We start from the raw sequence: 13,221 nt of genomic DNA on the forward strand, positions 1-13,221 counted from the left end.
CTGAAAAGTACGTATTTTTCTTTCTGGTTGAGCAATGTTATGCAACAAATGCTTCCAACTGGCTTTCCATCAAGGAAATCACTAAAGATGAAATGCTCTAAGGGACACGATCATAGGAGCCAATGCTTGTAAGTAATTACATTCATGCTGATAATTAGAAGAGATAGTCTGTGTAGTGGATACAGTACAGTCACCTTTCACCATTGGTCTTGGATTTGATTTCTCCAAGGAATGCCAAAAAAGAAAGAGAGAGAGAGAGAATAGGCACCTTGACATTTTAATTGCTTTGCCTTTAATGGAATTTTCTTCTTTGAAAGGACTATGAAGCAGGCATGGGCAACAAACCAGTTCTTTCTCACCAAATAGCATCGCATGTCCTCACATGCCTCAACCTAGCCTGCAAACCTTCCCACTCCACTCTCCTGCCAGTTTGCATGCATGCACAGGCAATTGAAAGCGTCTCCTTCCAGCATGGATGTGTACATAGGAACAGTATGTGCTCACAACCTTGAGACCAGGGCCCAGTGCTCAGAACTGAGGAATAAAATTTGCCTCCAGATGCATTGCTAAGGTCAACTTAGGTAGACGGATGGCATAACTGATCACAATTGGTGTTTCTCCCCAACAGCACATTGACTGTGGTGAGCTCAGAATAAAACTGACAGTAATTCTCTTTTATATTTTTACAGTGACTCTGTTGCCTGTAATGACTGGAGAAAAATTTGTTCTAATTTCACTTCTTAATCAAATGTCCGTTCAAAGAGCAGAAAGGGCACTAAACCAAAGAGACACTTGTAGGTCCTTAGCCATCGCCAACGGTTAACATGGGTGCCCTCCCCTGCCTGGTTCAGGCATTTGCCTTGCTCTTCCTCCTCCTCGCCATGCCACTGCCGTCTCACTGCCAGGTCCTGAACAGCTCCAGTCCCTCTGAGGTTTTCTACTCAGCCCATTTCTTCTTATTGTTATTATTTTTCTTGTTATTTTTACAATTCAATTATTTATTCACATTACATCCTGGTCACAGCCCCATCCTTCCTCATCCTGCAGCCCTACCCTCCCTCCCTCTCCCCCGCCCCAATTCCTCAGAAAAGGGGAGCCCCCCTTCTGATCCACCCCAGCTCATCAAGTCATATAAAGACTGAGCTTGTCTCCTTCTCCTGTGGCCAGGCAAGGCAGTCCCACCGGGAGGGCGGGGAGGAGGGGGAGGGATCAAAATGCATGCAACAAAGCCCATGTCTCTCTCTCTCTCTCTCTCTCTCTCTCTCTCTCTCTCTCTCTCTCTCTCTCTCTCTCTCTCTCCACACACACACACACACTCACAACCTAGATGATCCACCTGAAGCCCACCTGAGCTGCCCATCAGCTACATTTCTGTAGCGGGCCTAGGACCAGTCCATGCAAGGTCCTTGGTTGGTGCTTCAGTCTCAGCAGTCCGCTCTGGACCCTGGTTAGTTGGCTCTGTTGGTCTTCTTGCAAAGCTTCTGTCATCTCCAGGGCCTTTTTTCCTCCCCCTACCTTTCCACAAGACTCCCTATGCCTCGCCCAGTGTTTGACTGTGAGTCAGCCCATTTCTTGTTCTAGGTTCTCCCAAGGGGCGGTATGGAAGGCTGCATCTTCAGTACAATTGAATAAGCCTTTTAATACACACAAATCTAGAGACTGTCAGTGTGATATGTGACTTCTGTCCTATTTCACTCTAAATTTCCTTGTCTATGTTCATGTGTGGATTGTGTGAGAGTTCAGACGTCTAAACACTGAGTAGGAACTTAGAGAGATGGGCTAATGTTTCAGAGCACTGTTCACTTTTCCAGAGGTCCCAGATTTAATTCCCAACACCCACATGGCAGCTCACAGTCATCTGTAACTCCAGTCTCAGGGGGCCTGATATTCTCTTGTGATCTCTTCAGGCAGTGAGTTTGAGCTGACTGGCCTACATTGCAAAGCCCAGACCAGCCAGAGCTACATAGTCTAAGATCCTGTCTACAAACAAACACAAAAGTAAACAGTTTTCATAGTGTTGTACAGGCTGCTATGGAGGAGAAACATCAACACAACTACCATGAATTCTGAATGCCACAACAACAACTTGCCAGGCAAAATATGATCCCTGGTGCAATAGGGGCATGAAAGTTATGGGGATAACCAGCCACTGCCTGATGAGTCTGAGCCAGCTCACGGGAAAGAACTCATGCTTGATACTGTGAACCTGGTCAAAGGTCTATGACTCTGGAGGTCATACGCCACAGAGGGTGAGGGGCTACTAATATTTTGCTAACTGGCTGTGCTGTAAAACTGCCTAAGTATTTGTGTTTTACACCCACAGATGTATGTTGTCCACAGCCTTGATCTCTTTCTGCAGTGGCAGCAATGCAGAGACTCAGGACTGGGCAAAGTGCAGAAAAGAGACTTTCTCCAGAGAAAAGGCCAGAAGATAAGATGAACCTGTTTACTTGTGCTGTTTTCTCACATTCCAAGATGTCATATTTCTTGTGCTGTATTAAAGTGCTTGAGGATTTTGTATTCTTCCTTCTCCCCCAGACAAATGCTTCCACTCCTAAGCTCAAAGGATAATTTGTGAAAATGTCTTTAATACATATAGGACCCTAAAGCTTGGCATCTCCTAGGTCAATCATTATAACTTTACCTAGTTTACTATTATGAATTGAATGATGTGTCCTTCACACACACACAAAATCATGTTTAAATTCTAGGTTCCATTATCTCAGATATGACCTTGTTTCCAAATAAGATCATATTATAAGATTATATAAGATTGTTCTTGTTGCACAAGCCTGGAGACCTGAGTTAGAAGGAGAGAAATAACCCCACAGTGCTGTTTCCTGACATTCGCATATGCATATTGCATGCTCTCATGCACACACACAAGCACACATGTGCACACACATACATCTTTGTTTATTTGTTTGCTTTTCAAGATAAGGTTTCCCTGTGTAGCCTTGGCTGTCCTGGACTCTCTCTGTAGACCAGGCTGGCCTTGAACTCACAGAGATCTGCCTGTCATAAATACTATTTTAAAAGAATACTATAAAGAGTGTATTAAAATTTTTCATAAGGTGAAATCATACAATACGATGGGGAAATATCCAACCAATAAGCCTGGTGTCCCGCTAAAAGGAAAATCTGTGAATATAAAGGACATAAAAGGGCAACATCGTGTGAAAAGCAGAGTCACACAAGAAGTTTCCAGAAGTCAGAAAGCAGCTTAAGTAAAATTTCCTCTAGCACTCTCTGAAGGAATGACACCTCCATGGGCTTCCACCTTCCATACTTGGTGATGACACGTTTATGTTGTGTGAGCCACCTGGTATGTGGCACTTCGTTGCAGCAGCCTACTGGGCCTGCCTTGAATCCCACCAGGACAGCTCTGCTATCAGGTGCTTCATGGTCAGTGATGAAACACCGGGTTATCACCTGCCACCTGAGGATGGGTCTCTGCCCACTCATCACTCAGTTTCTCATCCATCTTGCACCAAGGTTTGAATTCTGCTTAGGAAACAAGTGTACTAACCCTTTTTATCTTCTTACTGGCACGCGAGTCAGCTTGTCATCTCTCATCAGGAGACAGCACAGCTGGTCTTCTTTTTTTAATATATTTTTATTTAATTTATGTGCATTGGTGTGAGGGTGTCAGATCTTGGAGTTACAGACAGCTGTGAGCTGCCATGTGGGTGCTGGGAATTGAACCCAGGTCCTTTGGAAGAGCAGGCAGTGCTCTTAACCACTGAGCCATCTCTCCAGCCCCAGTTGGTCTTCTTACCTTCTTATACTACATCCTCTTTAATGCAGCTCCCACAGTGCCACCAGAGTGACTTTCCAGGGTTGTAGATCTGCGAGCTTTAGGGCTCTTTCAATCTGACCTCAGCTTCCACCTCACAATATTCTTTATCTAACTTCTCCTCACTGGGTAATCCCGAGGTTAGAAACATTACTGAAACATCATATTCCAGAGACACTATGTAGGAAATTATTATTAGGGGTAACCAGTATAAATTAGTCTACTATGATAATATAGCTCCAGAGTGACTGGAACATAGCAAATTCCTGGGGTGGAATACTTCAGCACACTTAATATTAACAGCAAGTCACATGCCTATATTTCATTAACATGAAAATATAAACTCTCTTAAATTTTTTCATATCCCGTAGAAGTCATTTTTTTCTTTTTTTAGATTTAATAGTAGTCCATTTCTTTTTTGTCACTGTAATAAAATATCTGAGGCTGTGTACTCTAGAAATTTGTCTGGCCACCATTTGGGAGAGTGAAAAATTTACACAACACAGTGCTGAGACCTCTGGAGAGGACCGCCTGGCTGAGTCATGACGGATGACACCATGTCGTGTATACAGAGGAGAGGTCACACAGTAAGGAAGAAAGTCACACCATTTGAGCTCTTTGGTTTGTTTGGTTTGGTTTTCAAGACAAGGTTTTTCTCCGTAGCCCTGGCTGTCCTGGAACTCCATAGGCCAGGCTGGCCTCGAACTCAGAGATCTGCCCGCCTCTGCTTCCTGAGTCCTGGGATTAAAGATGTGTGGCACCACCAGTTCTTTCATAGCAACTTGCTATCAGAAGAATTAACTCAGGCTCCCTTAAAAGCACTTTAATCCCATCTGAGGACAACAAACTAATCACCTCCCCATTTTTAGAGGCCCTACTAACTCCAAACGTCATCTCCTCACTAGGGACCAACCTTCTAACCCACAAAACCTTCCAGCAGACGAAGGCAGCGTTAATCTTCCTACTTATGCGTTCCCCTAAACTTTGCTGATTGCAGGCTTTTAGTAGATCCTTCTGCAGGGATATCTCAACGTTGCTGTTTCCCCAGCCACTTTCATTTCTCTTGAACTTATGAGAAAAGATAAAAGTGGCTAAATCTAAAGTCTAGAGTAGGGCTAGAGCAATGTCTCAGCAGTTAAGACCACTTGCTGCTCTTCCAGAGCACTCAGGTTCAATTCCAGAACCCACCTGACTGCTCTCATCCATCTGAAACTCCAGCTCCTGAAGATTGAATAACCTCTTCCGGCCTCCGTCAGTTCTGGCCTTCACATGGTACACAGACATACATGTAGACCGAACACGAATGCCAATAAGATAATAATACATTTTTTAAAATTAAGCCTAGCTCATTCTGCCACTTTAAATCCCAGCTAGTGCCATATAGCACAGTTGGACTTCTTCCTAAAAGTTTGACCAACTCCACACCAAGGGATGGCTAGTAGCACTGAAGAAAAACTTAACCGTATGTGTGCACATATGCAAACGTGCTAGTGTGAATGTGTGTGTCTGTGTTACATAAGCACTCCCCAAAATAGGGTTTGTAATTTACACTCCACAAGCATCTTCACTCAATCCCAGACTCAACCCTAAACCATGCAAATAAAAACCGAATCACTTTGCTACTTACAGAAATGAAACCATTATATACGCCCGTGCAAGTTCTTCGCTGGCTGGCCCCTCCCCCAGCACGCACACAGGGTGTGGCCTTCAGCAGGCCACTTCTGCATCCTCCTGCGTCCTGCAGCACCCAGCACCAGTAATTTCCCTCCACCACTCTGACGAGAGAGAGGATAAGGACTGAAAAACTATTTTCAAAAGTAATTTTTCAAAGTGGCACAGTCAAAGTGGCACAAGGTAACTATTTGTAATAATTATGGTAATAAAAAGCATTATTACACTGTTGACCTTTGGGAAGCTTTCAGCCTACAAACATGAACTAATGAACAATGAATTTTAAAACCACGTGCTCTGCTCACACCACAGCTCCCAGACCCCATGCCAACACTCGTTTTCCTCTTATTTGTTAAAGTTCAAGTGGGGGGGGGTAGCTCCAAAGGCTTAAATTTGGTGCAAAATAAAACATCCTATTAATTGCAGAATTAAAAGCTCTTCATTGAAGAGCAGGTCCCTATTTCCACACCCGCCACCTTCCTCACTCCTCATCACGCACAGCCAACTACCATGGCTCCATGCATCCCCCCTCTCTCTTTTCCTTTATGATCACATAGTGACAGGCAGGAGGAACACTCTCTAATTCAATAAATTCCAAACATTCCACTTCTTATCTCAAGGGTCTTTACTTTTTATAAATTACACTCCCACTGGTCTTTTTTTAATATCAGCTTGGGTTTTTCCAAGCATTGTATATAGCTTCTCTCAGACTTTTTAACCAAAGCCAGTTTGCTAAATTATATGATCTTGATGGATTTGCACACAGACAACCATAGAGTCCTGAAGGCCAACTTTCACCTTACCATGAGGTAACCATAAGCACATCCTCCCTACAAGCCACGCACAACCTACTGGCCTGTTTAGATACCTCTGAATTTTGAAAGACATTTAGTCAGCACTCCATCTGGTACTAGACCTCATACCCAACACTTAATTTTCCAGTGTTGAAGATAGAAATTCAAATACGAAAATATTTAAATTGCTACAGTTTAAACATATGCTTACGTCAGACCTCTTATTACCTCAACAGGCCTCTGTTGCTCTGTAAAGCTATTTCGCCTTCTCCATTTCTCTTCCTACCTGCTGACGGGTGGAAATTAAATACAAGCACTCTGCTTAGAGAGACAACTATGCCATTGTGTTTGAAGTACTCATAAATGGTTTATTCCTTTTGCTTCAATATTTCCTTCAAATTTACTTTCTCTAGTGGGACACAGCTCTTTATTTTCCTCTGCTCTAGACTGCAGGGACCTAAATTGCAAGAATTAGTTATAAGAGGGCATTTAACAGTCCTGAAGTTTGCTTTCATACCACACTTTACATCAAAGCACCAATCTTCAAGGGGTAACTGTATTCCTATTATATAAGTTTACGAGTTGTTCTGCCTTTTGTTATATCTTCAATTTTAAATGCAATGATTTCCTCATACAAAGCACTAAGTGCACTGTAGAAAATATTGAAATATTCAGGGATGGTACATCATTGCAAAACACAAGGTTTGTGTGTGCTTAGGACCTGTTAGTCTCCTGTAGGACATGGCATTGGTTTTCTTTCTATAAAATAAGTGAAGTGGTCCTGCCAAGTACCATGTGATAGCATGACCAAAAGGACGAGACAATGGAGAAGGATAAATGAGACTACTAAAAAAACAACAGGATATGTATGTGTGTATAATATATATATATATATAATCTCCATTTCCTTGCATAAACTGAGCCCCATATCACAGGGCCTGGTGCAAAAATGAATACACAAGGCCTCTCATTGCCAGAGTGCATTTCAAGATGGTGGTAGCAGAGCACCAGGGCTTGTGTGACCACAGGAGATAAATGTGACTGAGGACAGTCCTACTAGGAGGAATAGACAAGTAGCTAGAATTTGAATGCATCCCAGGCTGGCCTCAAATTCGAGATCCCTCTGCCTCACCCTCCCAAGTAAGTGCCAAGGTTGCAAATCTATGTTACCATTTTTGGCCAAGATTCAGGACTCTCACTTTTAGCCATAAACAATATCCACCACTTACTGCATGTTTTCTGTGGGCTCGCCATGAAAATTCCTCCCTTTGATCCACATAATAATCAGATAGCCACCATCGCCGCCATTTTCAGACAAGGAGGCTGAGACTTAGTAGTCCTGAAGTAGACAGCTGCTGTTTTTATGCCACCAGACTCCTTCCTGCAACGCTTCAATGCCAGTTTGAAGAAGGACCTTTTACATAATGTAAACTCCTAAGCGCAAAGCTGTTTTCTTATCCTTCACATCCCCACAATTCAGAGCGAAGGTCGATGTTAGCAAGTAAATGTTTATGAGGTGTGCACCCAGTTTCCCCAAAACTGCTCAAGGGTTCCCTGCCCTGGCCCTCAGATCCTTCCGGCTACTCCAAACACCTCATAGCAGTGTGCTTGCCTGAAATTCATGCCCCCTGAAGCTTTGAATCTTAAGATTTCACAAACCCAGGAAAAGTCAAGCTTGATGGTCCTGACCTGATCAAAACTGCAGTTGGCCATTGTCCTAGCTTACTCCAACCAAGAGCAACTTGGGTAAGAAAGGGTTTATTTGACTAATAGGGCCATCATCAACGGAAGGCAAGGCAGGAGGCTGAGAACAGGAGGAATGTTGCTAACAGCTTGTTTTCAGGCTCATGTCCAGTGACCTTTCTTATATAACTCTGGACCATCTGCCCAGGGCTAGGGCTTCATTCACCATTAAGCAATCAAGAAAATGCCCCCAACAGACATGTCCACAGGCCAATCTGGTGGGGGCAGTTCCTCAATTGAGGTTCTCTCTTCCCAGATGTGTCAAACTGATAGCCACGAGTAGCCAACACAGCCATACTCCTGTGGTAGATTCTATCATGACGCCAGATTACCTTTCCCTCACTGTGAAGAGACAACACGGCCAAGAAACTATTAGGAGGAAGAGTTTGTTGGGGCTTACAGTTCCAGAGGGTTAGATTCCATTACCATCATGGCAGAGAATACGGCAAGAGTCAGCCAGGCATGGCACTGGAGCTTACATCCTTATCTGCAAGGAGGAGACAGAGAGAGCGCGCACATGGGAATGGCTTTTGAAACCTCAAATTCTGTCCCCAGTGGCACACCTCCCCCAATGAGGCCACACCTCCTAACTCCTCCAAAAACAGTTCCACTAAGGACCAATCATTCACACTTGAACCTATAGGGTCTATTCTCACACCAACCACCACAAATCTTTATGTATTTATTTACTTACTTACTTATTTATTTATCATCATCATCATCATCAACTCTTCGGTCTTTACCTCATCATCTTTATCTCTCCATCCTACCTCTTCCCTTCCCCACTCCATTCTTCTTTCCTCCTTCCTTCCCTCCTTTGTTTGCTCCCTCATACACAAGGAAAGATTGACAAGATCCCTTGGACCATATATAATCTATAATTCTTCAGGATTCATAAAACTCAATTGAACTCTTACACTTACAGTTATAGTTTATTACAACAAAAGGATGCAGATTAAAATCAAAAAGGGAAAAAAGTACACATGGTAATATCCAAGACCAACTACGGACTAGCTTTTGACTGTCAACTCCCAGCAGACTTTCATGTACATCACCTAACTCTCCCATCGGTGATTTGTGACTGTAAACCTTACCTATTCAGGCTCTAGACCCCAGAATTAACAATGATACACATGGCCCAAGGCCTCTGGAATGGAATCCATCCCTATAAGCAGGACAAGAGACAGAGGATGGATACACCAAGAAGAGATGGCAGCACATTTATTGTAGCATTGCTTTTGTTACAGTGTGTGTGTGTGTGTGTGTACATACGTGTGCCACAGTATGTCAGAGGACAACTTGGGAGAGTTGATTTTCTACTTCCACAATTTAGGTTCCAGAGCTCAAACTCAGGCCATTAGGCTTGGTGACAAGAGCTTTAACCCACTGAGCCATCTTGCTGGCTCTGCAATATTGTTTTCATAGTATAAAAATAAAAAACAATCCTCACACCCAGAAAAATGATGGGTTAAGTCAAAAGTCAGCCAACTTCTTCTGTAAAGGGCAACGTATTTTCAACTCACCAAACAATACAATTTGTTGCATCTACTCAACTCTGCCACTGTCACACTAAAGCAGATGGCCAATCCCTAAGCAAGTGAGTGTGGTTGCATCCCAGGAAAACTTCATTGACACAAACAGGTGAGGGAAAGGGGCAGGGCTTTGGCAATAGACCATAGTTTTCCAGTCTTTAAGTTGCCATAAATATTGTCCTTTTTCCCTACCATAATGAGGATCAAACTCCGGTTTTTACCAGTAAGATGCCCATGCTTCTATAAAACAATTCATTGAGCTACCAAAAAAGACACTGTAAGAGGACTAGTTGGGAAAAGAGTAAGATTCAGGGGGAGTGGGAGGGAGACATGACAGGGTAATGGTGAACTAATATGATCAAAATACATTATATATGAGTGTTCAAATGTCATAATGAAGCCTATGATGTATAATTAATATGTGCTGAAAATTTTTAAACACCTTAACATGTTAGGTAAATACACTCAATCTACACTAAATTGGTTATATAAAACAGGAAATGTAAGTGAATATTTACATGTATAAAATAAAAAGTACTGAGGTGAAATTAAGAAAGCTATCAGTGGCATTTCTGGAAAGCTAGGATTATAGGTGTTTTCAATTGCTATTTGAACATTATATTGCTTGAGGGTTTTATTATAAATACAGATGTTTACTAAAGTGTTCAAGCATCTAGTAAGAAAGAACTTCCAAGTACATGATGGCATCTGAGTTGCTCTCACAATATGGGTATTCATGACTTCTCAACCTTCTTTCCAAGTTGGGATTCTAGAAAATTCCTTTAAAATCTTGAGTTTAATCTTCTTTATCTAACAGTCTAAGTATCCCAATAGTCTTATTTCAAGTGAATAGATATTTTTGTTTGTTTATGCAGTTTATTTTTGGTTTATCTTTGTTGTTATTTGGTTTTTGTTTTGAGCCAGGGTTTCATGTAGCCCAACTGGTCTGAAGTTCACTATGTAACTGAGGCTGGCCCTTAACTCACAATTTTACATTAATTCCCCCAGTGCTAGGATTACAGACATGCTTCCAAAAAATAAATTTTAATCATCAAAATTTATAGTTACACACACACACAGCTAGAAAGGAGAGATATTTTGTGCGTATGGGAGGAAAACCTCTACATAAGCTCAGTCACGGTGCCAATTCTTGGGATTCCCATTAAGCATTCCTACTGCGTTGCATTTCTAAAATGTCATGCAAGGACCTGAAACATACTTGTCAGGAAGAATTCACTGACACTCAAAGCTCCTTGAAGCTACAAATACAAGACCTTTTTGAATTGAATTTATATATTTCATAAATGTAATTCATATACCACAATACACCCCAAAAAACCCTCAATGCTACATTTCTTGCAATATACAAAAACTGATACAAAGAGACTTCCCACTTTTCACTACCATTCGTGTGTGTGTGTGTGTGTGTGTGTGTGTGTGTGTGTGTGTGTACTAATCTGGATGGCAGCTTACAGGGAAGAATAAAGTTTTAAACACAGGAGCAGAGACTTTTGATGATCTCCTTTACTTCCAAGGAGCTGTTTTAGCCCAGCAGCTATGATCCCTAAGCATGTCATTTTGGCCTCTTCTCACAGAGCCTTGCTTTCCTCCCAAACACAGTGCACTGTAAGCTCATACATTGGTTCTAGAATTACCTGCATTCGATAGTCTATCAAGAAATGGCCTTATATTTAATTGCTTTTTTTTAAAAAAAAGTCCCTAACTTTATTATGTGTCAAAAGATGACAGTTCAGTATCTCATGTTATTAGCACAAGAAAACTTATTTGTAGGCAGGTTGCTCAGATCTAATAAAAGGAAAACCGTCTTTCTGTTAATTGGACAATTAATGGCATTTTTTAAACTAGAGCTGATCCAAGTACCCTTTATGCTTGTTGGCAGGTTGATTATCCATGAGAAAGTCCTGTTATGTTTATTATCCGTCTGGATGGGAGGGAAGCCTTGGGGAAGGGACAAAAGGATTAGCTTTGTTTACTCCCTACTCTGCCCTTTCACACTCAGCCTCCTTTGTGAGTTGGCTGATTTGAGTCTTAGGGAGATGGGATGAATCTTGACAAAAATCTTTAATAGAATTAAAATCTATTTCAGGCATCAGGAAATAGAATTTTGATTATGTCTGTGCATTCATGGTGTCCTTAGGGGGAGGGGGGGGCAAAAAACTCTTTGCCTACTTGCCTGTATCTATCTGCCAAGTCTTTTTTCTGTATCGCTGTCTCCCTGCCTCCACCTCCAGAGCTCTCATATTTCCAGGACTTAAAAGACAAAACCATGGGCTGGTCCCTGCAACAGTATCATTTATTTGTGTTCTTCGAGCAGCCTGCAACACAGCCAGGAGATAATGGACGCCTCATTTATTCAAGCTCTGAATGATCATATTTAATTCCCCGTGACAGCTGTCTTCCCCACATTAGCATTGCAAATAAGTTCGGTTTTGTAATGGCCTTCTATTGAACATGATTCAATTATGTGTGGTTCGTACCGAGGCAGGATTTGGTCTTAGTATCTATAGCAATATTTCTGCAAGCTGCTGCTCTTTACAGGGCTCACATTTAATCTGGCTGTTTACCACAATGCTTTCCTTGAACTACATTGAACTCCCTACACTTTCAAATAAAATAAAGAGGAATGAATGTCATTTGAAAAAGCAGTTACTGGGTATATAGATATCACATATCCCCTCTCCTTTACATATGTAATCAACCTGGAAGCACTTTGGGAAGAAAAAAAAAACCCTGCCAATTGTCTCATTTTAAAACCTAGATAATAAAATTATTATGGCCAATTAAGCGGTAGACCATGCTAGACACACTGGGGTTCAATGCCCAGTGTTGCATATCACTAACAACTCACTGTTGGGCATTAAGGCAACCAGTCTGAATTCACAGTGGCTCCATGTAATGGAGGTGAGGAACCTATGAGTGTGTGTGTGGGGGGGGGGGGGGAGCAGCCTGTCCAGTGAGGATGACTCCTAGTAACAAGATCTTTTCGAGGAGCAAAAGGCAACCCTCTCCCCTCAGAAATGCCCGACTCACCAGTTGGCTCCTGCCTCCAGAAGTTCCCATGCAGATGTGGCCACCAGCTGGGTTCCCCAAACTCAGCAGCTGTGGAAGCAGTCAGCTGGGAAGGATAAAGAGGGATTTCCCCGGGGCAGAGTCCATGAGGCATCATCGCAGAGCCTGAGGCCACCCGGGCTGCCTCTTCGATGTGATTTGTAGACAGACGTCCTCTCAGAGACTTCTACTGCTGGGGAGAAACACAACCCTGACACCTAAATGTCCAGGTGGAGCTGCTTAGGGAGATGACCTGACTTGCTATAAAGCAAGAGCTAGAAGGCAGGAAAGCAATGGGCTAGAAATAGAAACCTGGCAGCTCGGCTCTGCCCTTCTGTTCCTTTGGGTCTGCCCGCCTGTAGAGAGGTCTAACATCGTGGCAGTACGATGATCCCAGCATGGCAGTACTGCCAAGGAAGCCTAAGTTTGGGACATCCTATTCAATTCAGAGAAGGGTTAGTTCTTCGCTCTGCCTGCCATTTCCTCCAATTCTCCCCATTCAAAAATAAAACAAACAACAAAGCCTGGTACACTGTTCTGTGTCCTGAATCTCTGTTGTGAGCCTGGAGGAGGGAAGGAACTGTAGTAAAAAAAACCCATTATGCTGGCAGGGAAC

The 13,221-nt window shown here is 42.6% G+C and overlaps 1 long non-coding RNA gene across 1 annotated transcript in view; it reads right to left on the bottom strand.

The window, feature by feature from the left end:
* LOC311603329 overlaps positions 1-12,985 on the bottom strand; it is a 100,595-nt gene extending 87,610 nt beyond the window's left edge. Inside the window, exon 1 of the long non-coding RNA XR_014781049.1 lies at positions 12,588-12,985. This is a non-coding gene — a long non-coding RNA (uncharacterized lncRNA). The remainder of the gene's footprint in view (positions 1-12,587) is intronic.
* Between the last annotated feature and the right edge of the window lie 236 nt (positions 12,986-13,221).

Source organism: Acomys minous, assembly GCF_964271855.1.
Source record: "Acomys minous genome assembly, chromosome: 8".
Taxonomy (NCBI): domain Eukaryota; kingdom Metazoa; phylum Chordata; class Mammalia; order Rodentia; family Muridae; genus Acomys; species Acomys minous.